Source organism: Podarcis bocagei, assembly GCF_964188305.1.
Source record: "Podarcis bocagei genome assembly, chromosome: 6".
Classification (NCBI taxonomy): Eukaryota; Metazoa; Chordata; class Lepidosauria; order Squamata; family Lacertidae; genus Podarcis; species Podarcis bocagei.
The window spans coordinates 96592567-96612657 of record NC_138130.1 but is presented as its reverse complement, the minus strand read 5'-3'; the positions used below and the strand labels follow the sequence as shown (position 1 = coordinate 96612657).

The 20091-nt window shown below is 46.0% G+C and overlaps 1 long non-coding RNA gene across 1 annotated transcript in view; it reads left to right on the top strand.

Moving 5' to 3' along the window:
* The window catches only part of LOC308588873, a 341196-nt gene extending 324839 nt beyond the window's left edge, over positions 1–16357 (top strand). The window contains exon 3 of the long non-coding RNA XR_014008954.1: positions 16099–16357. This is a non-coding gene — a long non-coding RNA (uncharacterized lncRNA). The remainder of the gene's footprint in view (positions 1–16098) is intronic.
* The last annotated feature ends 3734 nt before the right edge of the window (positions 16358–20091 follow it).

Below are 20091 nucleotides of genomic sequence, written 5' to 3'. Positions count from 1 at the left end.
AACAAAATGAATTTTAACAGGGAGAAATGTAAAGTATTGCACTTGGGCAAAAAAAATGAGAGGCACAAATACAAGATGGGTGACACCTGGCTTGAGAGCAGTACATGTGAAAAGGATCTAGGAGTCTTGGTTGACCACAAACTTGACATGAGCCAACAGTGTGACGCGGCAGCTAAAAAAGCCAATGCAATTCTGGGCTGCATCAATAGGAGTATAGCATCTAGATCAAGGGAAGTAATAGTGCCACTGTATTCTGCTCTGGTCAGACCACACCTGGAGTACTGTGTCCAGTTCTGGGCACCACAATTCAAGAAGGACACTGACAAACTGGAACGTGTCCAGAGGAGGGCAACCAAAATGGTCAAAGGCCTGGAAACGATGCCTTATGAGGAACGGCTAAGGGAGCTGGGCATGTTTAGCCTGGAGAAGAGGAGGTTAAGGGGTGATATGATAGCCATGTTCAAATATATAAAAGGATGTCACATAGAGGAGGGAGAAAGGTTGTTTTCTGCTGCTCCAGAGAAGCGAACACGGAGCAATGGATCCAAACTACAAGAAAGAAGATTCCACCTAAACATTAGGAAGAACTTCCTGACAGTAAGAGCTGTTCGACAGTGGAATTTGCTGCCAAGGAGTGTGGTGGAGTCTCCTACTTTGGAGGTCTTTAAGCAGAGGCTTGACAACCATATGTCAGGAGTGCTCTGATGGTGTTTCCTGCTTGGCAGGGGGTTGGACTCGATGGCCCTTGTGGTCTCTTCCAACTCTATGATTCTATGATTCTATGATTCTATGATTCTATGAATTTATTATTCACATTTTATACTGTATTTTATGCTGTTTTTTGTTGCATCAATTAAGTGTTTTAAATTTGTTGTTAGCTGCCCTGAGCCCGGTTTTCTGAACCAGGAAGGGCGGGGTATAAATAAAAATTTATTATTATTTATTACTACTACTATTACTATTACTACTACTACTACTACTAGATGACCCTATAGGTTCCTTCCAGCTCTACAGTTCTATGATTCTATGACTTTTAAGAAAATGTAGGATGGAATGATTTGGAATAAATAAACTGAAGACAATCTCCCTCCCCACTTTCTGAAATGCTGTGCAGACCATTAACTAGCTCTAGGGGCTGAACATCTCTTTGAAATGAGAGAGAGAAAATATTTCTGGTAAGGACATCATTTTAATAATGATTCCTTGACCCCTGACCTATCCTCCACCAAACCTAGAGGCCCGAACCCTGATGTGGAAAAGCTTTCAGACTGGAATCTCACTTCTGCCAGCTTAGATCAGGGAGAGGTCGCCGTCAAATTACCAACTTTTTAAGACGCACAGTTCAAGCTTAATTAAAGGCTTGATGAAAACGCCCTCGGTAAAATGAACTCATTCAGAGAGCAGATAATTTAAGATCCATGTACTGAGGACTACTTCTGCAATGCAGGGTATAAAAATTTTATTTGATCTTATATAAATTTAATTAGATAAGAAGAAGGGGAAGGTTCTCTCTTTTGTATGGATTGTCAGAACTATTTTTCCCCTTTCCAATACGGGCATAATGTCAGTTAGATGGGTTGTCACTGAACCACTGCAGAATATGGGCTTAGGGAATGTCAGTCTTCTGGCTTCTTGGGAGGGGTGGAGAGAGAGAGACCACCTTATAAGTCTGCAGGAGAACTTGTTTTCTGCTGCCCCAGAGGATAGGGCCCGAACCAGTGGGTTCAAATTACAAGAAAGGAAGTTCCAGCTAAACATTAGGAAGAACTTTCTGACGGTGGGAGCTGTTTAGCAGTGGAATGGACAAACCTCAGAAGGTTGTGGACTCTCCATCCTTGAAGGTATTTAAGCAGATGTTGGATGGCCATCTGTCAGGGATTGTTTAGGTGTGATTCCTGCATTGTAGGGAGTTGGGCTAGATGACCCTTGGAGCTCATTCCAACTTTACAGTTCTGAGTTGGAAAGGACCCTGAAGAACATCTAGTCCAACCCCTTGCAGTGCAGGAATATACAGCTGTCCCGTGCGAGGATCACACTTGCAACCTTGGCATTATAAGCACCATGCTCAACTAACTGAGCTATCTGTCAGTATGCCTTTCAACTGATGTACAGCGACTGGACTCAATAACTGGTTCTGCCCCGACTGGGCTAGGTGACTGGAGCACTTTCAGAGACCTTCCAATCCTGGAAAGCAGATCCCAGTGCACTGGACCCACAAGTGTGCATTGTGAGCGCCAGACTCATGCAGAGTAGAAATAACACGGAAGCTAGCTGTGAAGCATAACTCCTTTTATTTCTAATAGTTACTACAAACTAAAGAACTACTGGCTTGCATGAGTGTTACAGCTCCCACTCAGCCATCTAGTCACTATATAAGACTTTCTCCACACAGAGAGTCAGTCAGTCAGGAGCGGAAGAGTAGAAGAGCAGTTTCCGCCCCCTCCTTTCTCAAAACATCAGATCAGGAGATTCTTGCAATGGGAGGGGTTGAAATATCAACACTATCCAGACCTATTAGGGACGCGGGTGGCGCTGTGGGTTAAACCACAGAGTCTAGGACTTGCTGATCAGAAGGTTGGTGGTTCGAATCCCTGCGATGGGATGAGCTCCCGTTGCTCAGTTCCTGTTCCTGCCAACCTAGCAGTTTGAAAGCACGTCAAAATGCAAGTAGATAAATAGGTACCACTCCGGTGGGAAGGTAAACGGTGTTTCCGTGCGCTGCTCTTGTTCGCCAGAAGCGGCTTAGTCATGCTGGCCACATGACCTGGAAGCTCCCTCAGCCAATAAAGCGAGATGAGCGCCGCAACCCCAGAGTCGGTCACAACTGGACCTAATGGTCAGGGGTCCCTTTACCTTTACCTTTATCCAGACCTATTATATCAGAAGCCCACTCCACAATAACTCAGAGCAGGACTGTCATTGTGGCTGCCCCTGTTTGGTCAAACAGCATTTCTGTCCAGATATGGTGGGTATCCACAAACTGTGTTTTTCAGAAACAGTTTGAGACCTTTTCATTCCTACATGCTTACACGCGCTGTGCTGTACTCTGGTGAAAGGGGCCTTCATAAGAGGGGTGTCGCGTATCTTCCATAGGTCCACACCCCACCAATGTCATACCCTCCAGTATTTCTCTGATGAAAATAGGGACGTCCCATTCCATAATGACAATTTTACTATTTAACCCCACACATCTCTCTGAGTTGCCCCAGCCACTCTGGGCAGCTTCCAACCTATATAATAACATAATTAAACATTTAAACATAAAAAACACCTCGCTGTACAGCAGGCATGTCCAACAGGTAGATCGTGATCTACCATTAGATCACTGGACGTCTGCAATAGATCACTGGTAGATCACTGGTTCCCCTCAAAGAAGCTCATCAGCTTTGGCTCCCCCCCAAAACAGGGTTTTTCCCTCAACAACTCAAGCTCAACAACTTCAACCTGAACCCCCCTAAAGGGGGTAGATCACTGCCAGTTTTTAACTGTGAGTAGATCACAGTTTCTTGGGAGCTGGCCACCCCTGCTGTAAAGGATTGCCTTCTGGTAACTGTCTAATAACTTCATAACCCTCCAACATTTCTCCAACTTTGTTCCTACTCTGCCTTTCTCTTTACTGCCCCTTGAGGTATGTTTAAGCCGGGTGTAGAGGATGATGAGGTTGGCTTGTAAAGTTTCTGCCATTTATTTATTTTTTGCAGACACGATGGGTTATCTTTGACTTCCTTAGTGTTTTGATATTTTTGCTTTCCTTCTTCTTTGCTTCAGGTTTTTTCCTTTGTGATTTCTTACTGAGTACTGGATGATTTATAGCAGCTGGTTCTCCAATGAAAATGGGGACATCCTAAGGAAAAGTGGGACATTCCGGAATCAAATCGGAAACTGGGGTGGCTTCTCTAAATCAAGGACATCCCTGGAAAATCGGGACACTCGGAGGGTCTGCAGTGGGGTCATGGTGCCAGCTCATATCTGGTCTACTGCTAGTACAGCTTTATTTCAGATATGCTGCTTTGCTCCACATGCCTGTTCCCACTCAGTGCTATTTTTCTAGAAAAAGAGATGCTGGAACTCACCACGAACACTTCCCTTGTTCTCCTATAATGGCAATGGCCCTCTGTGAGGGTCTCACACTTGACAGTGCCTCTGTCACCTCTCAGCCGCTTTCCTTTGCAGGGAAGTGAATAATAATAATAATAATAATAATAATAATAATAATAATAATAATAAATTTTTATTTATACCCTGCCCTCACCGGCCAGAGCTGGGCTCAGGGCAGCTAACACCAATAAAATAAAATTAAAACAAAACAAAACAAAACAGTGGTGCCTTGGGTTACATACACTTCAGGTTACACACGCTTCAAGTTACAGACTCCACTAACCCAGAAATAGTACCTCGGGTTAAGAACTTTGCTTCAGGATGAGAACAGAAATCGTGCTCTGGCGGTGCGGCAGCAGCAGGAGGCCCCATTAGCTAAAGTTGTGCTTCAGGTTAAGAACAGTTTCATCTTAAGAACAGACCTCCGGAACGAATTAAGTACTTAACCAGAGATACCACTGTAAAATAAAATAAAAGCGATACAAAGCTAGTTCTTTTCCCAGGCTTTCCTCCGGAGGGGCCCCCCCATGCAATCAACAGAATTCAGATTGAATCATGGCCAAATTAAATGTAAACAACCCATTCCACTCCCAACGTGTGGTGTGTTTGTGTATGTGTGTTTTGTGTGGTTTTTTGGTATGAATGGTTTAACCGTTGCACTCACTTTTCCCTTCCGCAGTGCTTGCCCAGTGCTCCCTGGTACATCTTAACAGACCTGCCGGACATCAAAGGCATTATTTGGTTTAAACGACAGAGTGACACCCTTGGAAGCCTTTTTGTAAATATCCGTTTGAAAAATCCCAGCTGTCATAAAAATAACCAAGCTGTCAGCTCCCAAAGTCAGAGCGAAGCAAGGAGGTTAGCCGAAATGAGACCCAATGTGAAGAATTTCCCTGTCACCCCGTCCGGGGAGGCATCTGCTGTAAAGTATAGGCTCTCAAGTCAACAGGCGTTTTGATCGCGAGATGATTTATGTCAGCCGTCAGCCATCCAGCACGCATCTGTCACCCGGACAATGTGCTATAAAAGAGAATTTAATTGCTTCTGGATTATAAATAAAAATGAACATTGCGGGAACGAATTACACAATCACTATTCATTTGTACATTGCGCTATCAAGGGCAAGGAAAACCAGTGGACAGAAAGCAGGGTCATTTTTCCCCCTTCTTCATTCAGCCAGGAGGGACCATCGGGAATGTTTTAATAACAAATGACAACCATCGCATTTTTGGGCAGGAAAGAACCTGCTTTTTCCTTTTTTTTCCTTTTTGGAGGGGCGATTCTCTGGATTGATGGACCAGGCCTGTGTCTTCAATCAGTTGCCACAGTTTGCTAATGGAGGCAGCAATCTGGAAAGGAAGGACTTGTGAATGTCACACACTAGAAAAACTTTACCTAGGAATGGGGGAGGATTCTGGTTCAACTGGCGGCAAAACTACCTGATCTGCAGTTCCCAGGGGTAGGGGCAATTTGTAAACCAAAAGGCAGTTGCCGCTCTAAAGGTGCGCCTTCCTCAGTTTTGCAGAGCTGTTCTCCAACTAAATATATATGCAAGATGCATGTATCAGGTGAAAGTCTGCATAAGAAGGCATGTATCAAGGGAAATCACAAGTAAAAAAAATGTGTGTATATTGGGCAGAATTTCATTAAAAATGTTTCTGTAAGGGGAAATGCACACTGAGGTGACTCGGAAACTACAACTAATCCAGATATGTGGCAGCCAGACTGGTGACTGGGCGCGGCCACCAAGACCATATAACACCCATCCTGAAAGAACTACATTGGCTCCCAGTACGTTTCTGAGCACAATTCAAAGCGTTGGTGCTGACCTTTAAAACCCTAAATGGACTTGGCCTAGTATACCTGAAGGAGCGTCTCCACCCCCAGCTCTGGTCCAGCTCTGAGGGCCTTCTGGTGGTTCCCTCCCTGCGAGAAGCCAAGTTACAGGGAACCAGGCAGAGGGCCTTCTCAGCAGTGGCGCCTGCCCTGTGGACCGCCCTCCCGTCAGAGGTCAAGGAGATAAAGAACTACACAACATTTAGAAGAAATCTGAAGGCAGCCCTGTATCGGGGAGTTTTTATTATGTTTTATATATGCTGTAAGCTACCCTGAGGGGCTGGGGAAACTCAGTCAGATGGGCAGGGTATAAATACCTCAGGTCATACCTCAGGTTACAGATGCTTCAGGTTGCGTTTTTTTCGGGTTACAGTACGGTTACGAAGTGCCAGAACAGGTTACTTCTGGGTTTTAGCAGTCGCGCATGAGCAGAAGACCAAATCACAACCCACACATGCGCAGACATGGCGCTGTGGGTTGTGAAAGCTGTGAGTTGCGAATGTGACTCCCGCACGGATCACGTTCACAACCCGAGTGTCCACTGTAATAAAATTGTTGATGTTGTTGTTGTTGAAATGCTGGTGGTTTTTTTTTAAAAAAAAATCACAAAGTGATATAGAAATGTGGTGAAGTGAACTTAAGAGTGGAAAACCAAAATTGGCAGATCCATCCATCCTTAGTTCGGCATGCCATTCGTCTCTCAATGGTCTCTCTACCTGCAGCTGTTTATAGATTCCAGAGCGGTGAAGCCATCTTGAGTTACCATTTCTTGGCATGGGGATTGGGCTTCTTAATATTCCACAACATACTGTCATGATCGCATCAGACTAGTCAGGGGCGGATTTAGGTTTGATGAGGCCCTAAGCTACTGAAGCTAACGGAACCCTTTATATGTCCAGCTGCCCTTTGTCAACAACAATTTGTCACTGTTTTTTTGTCTTGAATATGCCAACAAAGGTCCGTATAGTTAAAGCCATGGTTTTCCCGGTAGTGATGTATGGAAGTGAGAGCTGGGCCATAAAGAAGGCTGATCGCCGAAGAATTGATGCTTTTGAATTATGGTGCTGGAGGAGACTCTTGAGAGTCCCATGGACTGCCAGAAGATCAAAGGCATCCATTCTTAAGGAAATTAGCCCTGAGTGCTCACTGGAAGGACAGATCGTGAAGCTGAGGCTCCAATACTTTGGCCACTTCATGAGAAGAGAAGACTCCCTGGAAAAGGCCCTGATGTTGGGAAAGATGGAGGGCACAAGGAGAAGGGGACGGCAGAGGACGAGATGGTTGGACAGAGTTCTCGAAGCTACAAACATGAGTCTGACCAAACTGTGGGAGGCAGTGGAAGACAGGAGTGCCTGGCGTGCTCTGGTCCAGGGGGTCACGAAGAGTCGGACACGACTAAACAACTAAAGAACAACAACAAAAGAGGATCTGGAAATTCCTGGAGGACAAGGCTATCAATGACTACTAGCCATGATGCTAAGTTTGTACTCTGAAGACCAGTTTCTGTGAGTCACAGGTAGGCAGAATACTGCTGTGCTTCCCACAGGCATCTGGTTGGGCCCTGTGAGAATAGGATGCTGGACTAGAAAGACCATTTATGTCTTTGGCCCAAGTTCATCAGGACATGGGGCAAAAATGCACCCTGGAAATTGGCCACAGATTCTCCCCACTGTAGAGCAGAATCCTAATGAGAATTATGGCCACCCTGGTTTTCTCAGCACTACTGCATCTCCTCTCATTTTTCCGGGGTGCCCTCGCTGTTACTTAGCCGAAAATATTTTATTTGTGAAGGTCGGAACAATGCAGAGTCTTGTATGTTCCATCATTTTGAAACCAGCAAGAGGTGCTTCAGCTTCCGTTGCTGGCCTTAATGAGCGATAATGATGTGATGCATGATTAACTGGGTTGATAGCGAGTGCTTAGCAAGACTGATATCCCATGCCATTCAAACAGGACACTCATAAAAACTCTGCCATCTCCCATTTTAAAATGTTTGCTGAGTGACAAGTTTGAGAGATCACCTGAGTTTCCAGGACTGGCAGACGAAAGGAGGAAAAGAGCAGCCTGCAATGCTTGCATCCAGACGAGGGCTGTAAATTAGGAAAGCTCCTGTCAAAAACTGCTCAGCTGAACGGCAGAAATTTTAGAAATCTTAGTTCATTTGTTTTTAACTGTTCTGCACATGGTCCAAGCAGTTAAGAAAGAGCATCACCATTACAGGAAACAACCAAGCTACACACCAGAAAAACCAAAGCTGGATCAAATACTATTCACTTTTCACTTTAAGGCAATGAATATCCTTCATTCAAGAATTTTTGAATTCTTCACTCAGATTGCCCTCACTATGGCATCTTTTTGGTTGTGCCTGTATGCATAGCTTATTTATGAATAAAAGGTAAAAGTAAAGGGACCCCTGACCATTAGGTCCAGTTGTGGCCAACTCTGGGGTTGCAGCGCTCATCTCGCTTTATTGGCCGAGGGAGCCGGCGTACAGCTTCCAGATCATGTAGCCAGCATGACTAAGCCGCTTCTGGCAAACCAGAGCAGCACACGGAAACGCCGTTTACCTTCCCACCAGAGCGGTACCTATTTATCTACTTGCACTTTGACGTGCTTTTGAACTGCTAGATTGGCAGGAGCAGGGACTGAGCAACAGGAGCTCACCCTGTCGCAGGGATTCAAAGCACCGACCTTCTGATCTGCAAGTCCTAGGCTCTGTGGTTTAACCCACAGCACCACCCACGTTCCTTATTTATGAATAAATACCCAGTAACAAAATCTCATTCACCATGTGATCCCTCATTAGTCGCTCATGGGAAACAATAGCCCAGAGAACACAGAAGTCAAGGGGGAAAGACAGCACCCACTAATATTTTAGTAAGCGAATAATAAAAACCATCTAAAACATTTCATTTCATTTGACACCTGCAAAATGAAACTTAAAATATTGGGTGCAACCCTGGAGGGGAAAGGCTGCTTTTCACACTGTTTGGTGCTCAGGCTGGCTTCATAGATAATAATAATGGCATGGTTGCCTTCCCAATATTGTCCACATGTACTTTTCTGGTTTATCACTACAACAGCACTGGCAAATAAAACGTTTTAAGTGTGTCTTAAGTGCAATATACAAGGTGGCACTAGATGGCGATCATGAGCCTTATGGAAAATTCAATGTATTTCTAAAAGCGCTTTTTTAAAATTAAATAAAGCATTTTCAGAACTTTTTTTATATGTGTGTAGATTCCACCTGGGCTTCAGTAAAGCAAATAAATTGATTAGGCGGTGCCTATATGATATCAAGCGACATAATAATTTGCCCATGTTAAGGAAATTTTGCCCACGGTATGATTCTTTTCCACCTAGTCATGTTGATACATTGGCACCCAATTTGCAGAAGTTAACAGTTCCAAAATACAGACGTGCTTTCACTCACGCAAGATTAAATATGCTGCCTTCAGCTGTACTTGAGGGTCGATTTCAAAAAAATTCCGCTGGAAAATGCTTGTGTCCATGTGGAAATGGCAGTAGTGAGTCAGCGGCTCATGTGCATCTAGCTTGCATGCTTTATAAAGATTTGAGGGGTGAGGTTATTATCCCCCCTACTGCTACCCATACCAGGTCGCTCAACCATTGCTACTGTGACAGCAAAAACTGCAAAAAAATTAAAAATTAGCAGGGGCAATTAGAATAAGATCTATTATTTGATTATTGACATAAACCTTCAGAATATATTTTGTTTAGTTAAGTTTTTACCTCTATCTTCAGTACATTGTAATTTTTATTTTGTTTTATTTTATTGCTATGATTCTTGCTATGATTCTGATTCTGGACCTATGAAGATGCCATCGGTTTCCACATGGACCTGCCTTCAAATGAATCTCTGCAGGCATTCTTTGTGGAAGTGCCTGGTTCACTCAGAATATGCAGACACCATTCTGATTTTCAAGGTCGTTATATACCGGCAGTGCAACTTTCTTCCAAGTTTAGCAGGACTTTTCCCACTACCGCCCTTGCTTTCATTTCCCACCATTTGTCCTGTCTTCGAGATGATGGCAGAAGTCAAAAAAAGGGGGGGGAGTCGCAAAGCCCAATCCATACTCATTAGGAGCAAGTGTTGGCATCGCCGTTGCCGGTGCTACCTTCAGCGCTAATTGATGTGTCATTAAACTTTGAGAGGAGAAGGTTCCTGCTCCCATGACAGCTGTTCCATTGTGCGGTGGGCTGAGAAAGAACACCATTAAGCGTAATTAAGGAAAGAGGCAGAAACATAAGGAAAGGAACCTTTTTCTCCTCGAGATGAAAAGCCCTCTGTGTATACAAAAAAATGATGATGGCTCATAACTGACCCCATCGAAACGTCAATGAGGAGGCAGATGTCCGAGGGACTGGAATAAATGCCACCTCACTTCATCCCAGGCACTTCTTCCAAGCTGTTCCTCAACCACGTTCCTAACCCTTCAGAAACTTGTCCTCCATCCAGGTCCCTTTCTCCTTTGCTTCCCCTTCGTTGACATTTTAAAGGCCAGGAGATATTGTGATTGTCAATCGCTATTCTGGGCAACTTCTTTCTTTTCTTTTTTTCCCCCCAAGGACTTTCTGCACAGATTGAAGAACTTTGGAAAGTCACCGGGTAGCAAAGGCGAGCTCTTGCAACTGAGCTAAGCCTTTCTCAAAATGAGAGGTTGAGATGGGCCAGTGGCCTCTGCTAAGGGTCAGGGTTCGTGCACAGCCACCCACTTTTCCCTTCTCTCGGTGTGTGCCTTCCAGTGGATCAGGGCAGAGAATCCAAACATATCAGTGCTCTTGGTCTCACTGATGGGCTCCAAAGGAAAGCAGAGCAAGGCATTTGCCACTAGCTTGGCTGCAGGAGTTGCCAGAAGGCCTCAGCCCAGTATACCTGAAGGAGCATCTCCACCCCCATCGTTCTGCCCGGACACTGAGGTCCAGCTCCGAGGGCCTTTTGGCGGTTCCCTCCCTGCGAGAAGCCAAGTTACAGGGAACCAGGCAGAGGGCCTTCTCGGTAGTGGCACCCGCCCTGTGGAACGCCTTCCCACCAGATGTCAAAGAGAAGAACAACTACCAGACTTTTAGAAGACATTTGAAGGCAGATTCCCTGTTTAGGGAAGCTTTTAATGTTTAACAGACTACTGTATTTTAGTACTCTGTTGAAAGCCGCCCAGAGTGGCTGGGGAAACCAGCCAGATGGGCGGGGTATAAATAATAAATTATTATTATTATTATTATTATTATTATTATTATTATTATTATTAAGAATATAAGGAGAGTCTTGCTGGATCCAACCACAATGGCTGACTTTTGGAAGCCTGCAACCAGGACAACAGGAGTCTCCCAACTTTTGGTTCTCCATTATTTGGGGACATCTTGCCTCTGACACAGGAGCTACATAACAAAAGAACATAAGAAAAGCTCTACTGGGTCAGATATAAGGTCTATATAGTCCAGGATCCTGTTCCCATAGTGGTCAACCAGATAAAAACATAAGAAAGACTCTTTTGGATCAGGCCAAAGGCCTATCTGGTTGAGCATCCCGTTGCCCACAGTAGCTGAACAGATGCCAATGAGAAGTTCACAGGAAATGAGAGTGATATTCATCTCCCACTGTTGGGAGATAATCTGATGGGTGCCTCTGTGTCTCTAGATAATCTGATAGGTGCCTCTGTGTCTCTAGATACCGAAATTCCAGAGTGGGGTGGTGAGTGGTGGGCCAAAACAAGAGAAATAGAAGGCAATATGCACAGGGAAACAAAATTTAGGGTGTAGCTGGGGGGATATGGCAGGCATGAGCCGGTTACCACTGGCTTTCATTGAGCACTACAGAACAAACAAACAAAAACACAGGTGGGACACTGGTGGCTCTGTGATCTAAACCACTGAGCCTCTTAGGCTTGCTGATCAGAAGGTCGGCGGTTCGTATCCCCACCACGGGGTGACCTCCCGTTGTTCTGTCCCAGCTCCTGCCAACCTAGCAGTTCGAAAGCACACCAGTGCAAGCAGATAAATATGTACCACTGTGGCGGGAAGGTAAACGGTGTTTCCATGTGCTCTGGTTTCCATCACAGTGTTCCGTTGCGCCAGAAGTTGTTTAGTCCTGCTGGCCACAGGATCTGGAAAACTATCTGTGGACAAACACCGGCTCCCTCAGCCTGAAAGCGAGATGAGCGCCGCAACTCCATAGTCGCCATTGACTGGACTTAACCGTCCAGGGGTCCTTTATCTTTACAGAGCAAAATATTCAGGGAACAATCTGGGACATAACTGAAAGTCCAGTGTGTGAAGAGGTTTGAGCTGGCAGCTCAAGTGCGCGGTCCATATGGGTCTCACAAGCCACTTTTGAGTTCCGATATCAACAATTTAGGAACTTTCACCATTTTGCAACTAAGCTAAGTTTTACTGCCTGTGCAACTATTCTGAAGCACATGAATATGACCTTTTGAGAGTAAGTAAGCGAACCATTTTTAACTTACCAAACGTATGGTCTTTTCCTTCGCTGGGGTAAGAGGGAAACTTCGGAAAGAAACTTTTTCAGGGGACATTTTGGAACTTACTTTAAAGGGCATATTTTAAAGATTTAACAGACTATATTCCCAAGCTTTACTTTGCTGCATATTTTGTGACTTTAAATCTCTGCTGGGGGTTTTTTCACCAAAGAGTCCTTGCCCCAAACCTGGATCTTGGCATCCAGGGAATTCTCCTTTCTACCTTCTTTTTCCTTGAACCAACATGAAGTGCCTCTGATGGCTGGAAGCCACAGGCCATTGAGCCTTGCCTCACCAATCACTTGCTGGCATCGTCCCCGATCGGAACAGCATCCAATTTGAACAGGTTTGTTAATACACTGGGCTCCACCATTTAACCCGTTATTGCTCGCTCTTTCTGCACACCTTTCCATCAAAGTCAGGCAACATTTATCTGTAAATGGGGAAAGGAAATGAGGCGCCGTTGTATTTTACCTGATCATTAATTCATAGGTGGAGAGAAAGAGAGAAAACTGAATTGCTACTGCTGCTTGTGTGGCTGCAGCCTGGATGAAAAGGGGCCGTTTGCAGCCAGCAGATACCATCCTCCCATTATTATTTCAGATTTGAAAACGACTTGTCAGAACACCGCAAGGTTCCTTCATGTTAAAGGGAGACTTTCATGTCCCCGTCTTACAGATTTAGAGGAGGAGGACGGAGGACGGAGATGGAGGGTGCCAGACTTTGTTTTCATGAGCCTTCCTGGACAAAAGAAATAAAAATGTGTAAAAGCGAGGAGAGAAAAGATGGGCAGCGGAGCCTTGCAGGCAGCATACACCAAAGGATTCAGGAAGGAGGGAGGCCCCACAGCCTGAGGTGCAATTCATGGCTGCCACAGTTTGAACTGCCCTCCCACAGAAACAGTGCTTGCGGGTTCCTGCCTAATGCATTTAATGGGGGAACAAGCGCCTCGTTGCTAGCTCTGGGGGTGGTGATAGTACACAGAGATGTATTTGTTTGCCGGTTTATTAAAATCATACCCAGCCCTTCCTTCCAAAGGAGCCCAGGGTGGCAGACAACAAATGATACAACGATAAAAGAAAGCATCTTAAAAACAACTTCAACAATTCCAGTATAGATGCAGGCTAGGACTGATGTCAGCTTCAAAGGCTTGTGGAAAGAGGAAGGTCTTCTGTGTTAAGGAATGCAGCTAATGGGAGTTATTTTCCCACATTTGTCTTTCCCTATGTGGAAAAGCCAGGGCTTGGACCTGGGACTTTAAATATGCAAAGCAGTTCCTGGGCTGCTGAACTATGGCACCTCTATTTTTGTATTTACACACACGCAAAGGCTGCAATTCTTATCTCAGTCCCAGGGACCTCAGTGCAACTTCTTCCCAGGTGAGTGTGCAGCCAAGAATTCTGAACCCTATTCGTGTTAAAATTCTGAAATGTTGCTTGTTATTCCATCCTTGCATTTGTTCCCTTTAAAACAAAGTATTTCCAGTAAAATCTGGGGAGGGCAAACAAACCTTCCGTTGTTTATCTGCCTCCAGATTTCTGTGTCGTAGAACCCACTTAACTAACCCCTCGCCCAGATGAGGAATGCATTCTCAAATGTTCTTTCAGTTAGAGAAGGAAATATCGAAACAGCGGCATTTTTAAGCCTACCTTCCTATCGATAGGAAGACAGATATCTCCTTGGGGTGTTGGTTATTTGAGCGCCCCTGTTAATAACAGAGTCCCAGAGCTATTACCCAGAGCGAGGGATGGATATGACTTGTAAAACATTGCAACAGCCGTGTGTGTCATGAATATTGTCACTGTGCAAGGGATTGTTTCAGATTCATGGCCCTTAGGGCTGCAAGCCATTTGTTTCAAGGCCACGGGGCCGTGAAATGCAATATCTTAGTACATGAATAGTTTCCCTGGAATCATCTAGTCTGGCCTCTGATACCTTGCGCCTTCTAAAAATTGCATTCTGTGGAACTCCATATACATTAGCATAGAATCGTAGAATAGCAGAGTTGGAAGGGATCATGAGGATTATCTAGTGACTAGTCCAACCCCCTGCAATGTGGGACTCTTTCGCCCAACGTGGAACTCGAACCCAGGACCCTGTGATTAAGAGACTCATTATATGGGGGGGAAGCACGTGTGTGTGGATGTAGGGACAGTGGGGAACAGATTTCACAAGTCGGAGAGTACTTTCCTTAAGTCCCTCTCTAGAACAGTGTTTCCCAACCGGTGTTCCGCGGCACACTAGTGTGCCGCCAGACGTTGCCTGGTGTGCCGTGGGAGGGAGGTGGGCGAGTCGGGCTAATCCTCCGACGAGCTCCACCTCCAGACCCATTGCTCAAATCCTTTAACCCAGGAAGGCAGGAGGGCGGGGAGGGGGGGGAGAAAGAGAAAAAAGAAAGGGTGGAAAAAAGAAGGGGAAGAGAAAATATTTTTTTAAAAAAAGGAAAGAGGAAAAAAAGCGAGGGATGGAGGAAGGGGAAGGGGGAAGAAGATGGGGGGTCTTTGTGTATAAACAGAAGGGGAGGACAATGAAGAGGGGCGGGGCTTGGCAGGCAGCAGATAACTGGGGAGGGGGGCGCGGCTGGCGGCGGCTCAAGGCAGGAAGGGAGGAGTTGCCTCGCCGAGAGTCTTGGGCTGCAGAGATTTCCCGTTCAGGAGCGCAGGAGGCCACGCCGTGGATGGGAATCTCCTCCTCCTCTTCCTCCTCCTCCTCCAGGAGAGAGGGTGGTCCGCCCCACCGAGTCGGGCCTGCTCAAGCGTGGGAGCCTATAGTTAGAGCTCAGCTCCTTTTCTTGCCTTCCCCGCCCCCCCACGGAGCACATTTTCCTCGCCCCCCCCAACCCCCGCATGTAGAATAGAAGCCCTCCAGCCTCCACGGTGCAAAAACTCTCCCCTCTGCAACGAAGTGCTTTGTTGCATATCTTTGGTGAGGTTTTTAGGCAGTCTTGGTGCACCTTAAATCAGCGCTAATTGCGCCTGGACGCAGTATTTACTTCCGAGTAGGCCCCCTTCTCCCCCCCCCCCCCGGTAGCACCTGACGTTGCTATTCGTATCATCAGGTTTGTTTGTTGATAATTTAATTGTTTTAAAAGCATCATGCTAAAGAGCTCTCTCCCACCCCCAGACCCTTGGGCAAAACAGAAACACACACATACACAAACACAGAGATTGAGCCCTGCAGGTTTTATGAAATGAATGGATTCTGAATGCCTGTTTCAGTGGCTTGTCCGCCTTAGGCTGCTGGGCCAGACACCTGTTACACGGTGCAGTCCGTAAGCTGTGAGCGCTGCTACCTGCCGCCGAGACCACGTAACGACAGTCTTGAAAGACCTACATTGGCTCCCAGTACCTTTCCGAGCACAATTCAAAGTGTTGGTGCTGACCTTTAAAGCTCTAAGCGGTTTCGGTCCTGTATACCTGAAGTAGCGTCTCCGCCACCATCGTTCAGCCCAGACACTGAGATCCAGTGCCAAGGGCCTTCTGGCAATTCCCTCACTGTGAAAAGTGAGGTTACAGGGAACCAGGCAGAGGGCCTTCTCGGTAGTGGCGCCCGCCCTGTGGAATGCCCTCCCATCAGACATCAAAGAGATAAACCAGTGTTTCCCAACCGGTGCGAGACGTTGCCTGGTGTGCCGTGGGAGGGAGGCGGGCGAGTCGGGCGGCGAGAGGCGGGGCGGCGACGGCGAGGAGAGGCCGCCCAGCGCGGGGCTCTCGCCGTCTGCCTGCCTGGCTGCCTGCGTGGCGCTGACGTCACGGGGCTGTAACGTGCCCCACATAGGCACACGCGGGACGGCGAGCGAGCTCCCTCCCACATCCCATCGCCGCTCGCTTCGGCCGGCCTACTGGGCTGTCGCAGGCGGAAGGCCTGCGCATGCGCGAGGTTTCCGCGCCTTCGGGATTCCCTTCACGCCTTCCTCCTCCCGGGTCCTTGAGAGCGCGGGAAGGGGCAGCGCGAGACCGGCGTTGAGCCTGGTAGGTATTGCGCTTGCCAAGGCAGTCATTTGGGAAATGAAAACTTGCAAAGCAAGCAACCAGTTCAATCTGAAGTACGTGTATGCTTAATATCCTGTATCTGAAACCTGTTCTGCCCCCTCCCCCACACTTGGTGCCATTTTCATCTACACATGCAGCAGAGTAAGTTGACCCAGAATAGTACCAATTCAGATGGCAGATGGGAGAATGACAGTGCTGAATGCTTTCCCATGTAGAACAGTCCCTGCAAATAAAAACCTAGCATATTTGGAAGAGGGATGCTAGCCTAACCATTACCTTCTATGCTGTTACTATTTTTTTATTTTTTTTTACATAAGTAAAAAGTGACCTTTCCCCATCTGGCATGGTGGTGTGCCTCGAGATTTTTTTCATGAAACAAGTGTGCCTTTGCCCAAAAAAGGTTGGGAAACACTGCTCTAGAAGACGACACAAGCTGTTCTGCTTAGGAATTTGATAGGATACTGTGCTGTTCAAAGTAAGTGTGTTAATTTTTGAGGGACTGAGGGTGTATTTTTTTGAATTTATTTAAAGACAGAGCCTAGGACTTGCCGATCAGAAGGTCAGCGGTTCGAATCCCCACGACAGGGTGAGCTCCCGTTGCTCAGTGCCAGCTCCTGCCAACCTAGCAGTTCGAAAGCACGTCAAAGTGCAATTAGATAAATAGGTACCGCTCCGGCGGGAAGGTAAACGGCGTTTCCGTGCGCTGCTCTGGTTCGCCAGAAGCAGCTTAGTCATGCTGGACACATGACCCAGAAGCTGTATGCCAGCTCCCTCGGTCAGTAAAGCAAGATGAGCGCCGCAACCTCAAAGTCGGCCACGACTGGACCTAATGGTCAGGGGTCCCTTTACCTTTACAATGTGCTAAGAGAACAATATGCTAAACAAAATGGATATTCTAAACCTGGAAAAACCAGAGTGTTGCAATGGTTAGAGTACCAAGCCAGGCACTCTCCAGACTGGGAGACCAGGGTTCGAATTCCCACACAGCCATGAAAATCATTGGGTGGCTTTGGGCCAGTTGCCAGCTCTCAGCCTAACCTACCGCACAGGGTTTTTTTCATTGTGAGGATAAAATGAAGAGGGGAGAACCATTGCCCCACTTTGAGCTCCTTGCGGGATGGGGGAAGGAGGTATATAACATGCAATGGAGGCAAATAAATAAAACTGTATTAAAAAGCATTGTACAAAGCTACTACCAGATTACACCCTGCTTTTTCCTCCAAAAAAAACCCCAAACACCTAGTGAAATTGTGTTGTAAGCTTTACTCATTGGCAGTTTTGCAGGGAGAGGTTTAAGAAAGCAGAGATTTCTATTCTAAACCATCTGCGTCACAATCAGAGCGGCTTCTGTTCTGCTGCAGTTCGGTTTCCACACAAAGTGGGGTTTTCCACCTCCATCAAGTAATAATAAGAAGCCATAATGTTATTTTAAAAATCCATAGTCATAAAGTTCCATGGAGGATGTGTGGCTTTGAATTACAGTGGTACCTCGGGTTACATACGCTTCAAGTTACATACGCTTCAGGTTACAGACTCTGCTAACCCAGAAATAGTACCTCAGGTTAAGAACTTTGCTTCAGGATGAGAACAGAAATTGTACTCCGGTGGTACGGCAGCAGCGGGAGGCCCCATTAGCTAAAGTGGTGCTTCAGGTTAAGAACAGTTTCAGGTTAAGAACGGACCTCGGGAACGAATTAAGTACTTAATTAAGTTCTGTGCTCTTCAGAGTAGCTTGTTCAAGGCTGGAAGTTTGTAGGGTGGGGGCTGATCATGTAGTGCAGGGTTGTTCAAGGTGCAGAGTTTGGGTTTTATAAATTTGTCCGTGTAGACTGCCCTTGGGAAGAAAAACACTTGTGGTCCGGTGTCAGAGATTTTATGGAAATTGGTGCAAGGTGCTAGGTTTTACGAACAATTATAACTGAGAAGTAATAATGTTTCAGCCTGCAGATGGTGGTAATAGGACCTCTTCTGTGGCCTTGCAAAGCCATTGATATCTGAGAAGAGATAAGTGCGTATTTCCCCCATTTAAATAGATTCTAAAAACTTGAAAGTTGAAAACTTTGGCGATGTCCCCCGCCCTCCCAGGCTCAATCATATATCACCCCAAAAATGTGACAGCACGCCATCAATAACCCTGTGAAACATGGTAGTTAAAGAGGCAATTACATATCGTTCTTGAAACTCTTTAATTTTCATAAAGCGTGTAGGTAACATTTTAGGGCACTCAGGAATAATTTTACCCACTTAACATTCCCTAATAATGTCCTTGAGAGCCGCAGCAAGGGACCTATCCTTATCTGTTCTATGGACATGATCCTGAAAATTCAAATGGTGGTTAGTTGTGGTTGATATTGTATCCCAACAGCGTAACGCTCACCCTTTCCCCACCCCAAAAGAGAGAGGATGGAAACATAGAACTGAAGGTTGTCTCTTGCTAGCCATGATGGCTAATAAGGTAGAATGAGCCACTGTTTTAGATGACTTTAGAAGAGGACTAGGCAAATTCATGGAGAAGTCTATCAAAACAAATGTCAGGTTCTACACTTAGGAAGGAATAACCAGCTGCACCAGTATAAGATGAGAGACACGTGGGTTGCCATTAGTACATTAGTAGGTACAAGGCTGCCTCGTACCTATGGGACTGCCTCTCCCAGTATGCCCCGCAGAGGACCTTAAGGTCCATAAATAGCAACACCCTAGAGGTCCTGGGCCCTAAGGAAGTTAGATTAGCCTCAACCAGAGCCAGGGCCTTTTCAACACTGGCCTGGTGGAACCAGGGACCATGAGACCAGGGCCCTGCAGGATCTGATTTCTTTCCGCAGGGCCTGTCAGACAGAGTTGTTCCGCCTGGCCTTTGGCTTGGAATCAACTTGATCCCCTCCCCCTCCTCCTCTTTCCTTTTTCCTTTCCCCTTCTGTGATGGAACTCCTATTTGGGGACTTCCCTGGCTTTTTCCTGGCCCACATAGGACCAGTCTGGATAGCTGGCCTTGGTGAAGATTTGACGTTCTCATCCCCAAAAAGTTTTTTATTTGAGTTTCTACCGAAATGAGGCTGCATTTTAATGTTGTACTTTAATTTTGTTTTTAAGTTGTATTTTAATCAATTGATTTTATACCTGGTGTTAGCCGCCCTGAGCCTGGTCTTGGCTGGGGAGGGTGGGGTATAAATATATTTTATTTATTTTTTATTTATTTATTTTTTATTACATGTGAAAAGGATTTAAGGAGTCTTAGTAGACCACAAGCTTAGCATGAGTCAGCAGTGTAACTTAGCAGCAGTCAAAGCTAAAGCTATTCTAGGCTGCGTCAACCAAAGTTTACTGTCCAGATCGAGGGAAGGAATAGTACCACTCTATTCTGCCTTGGTCAGACCACAGCTGCAGTCCTGTGTCCAGTTCTGGGCACCACAATTTAAGAAGGATGTTGACAAGCTTGAAGGTGTGGAGAGGAGGACGACCAAGATGATCAAGGGTCTGGACAACAAGCCTTATGAGGAATGGTTGAGGTAGTTGGATTTGATTAGCAGGGGAAAGGGGAAAGTGAGAGGAGATATGATAGGCATCTTCACATATCTCTGTCAGGAAAAAGCAGCAATGCAAGAGCGAGCTGCAAGTTGCTGGAATGCAAAACAGGATGTTGATGTTTGGGACTGTACTATTGGAACAAA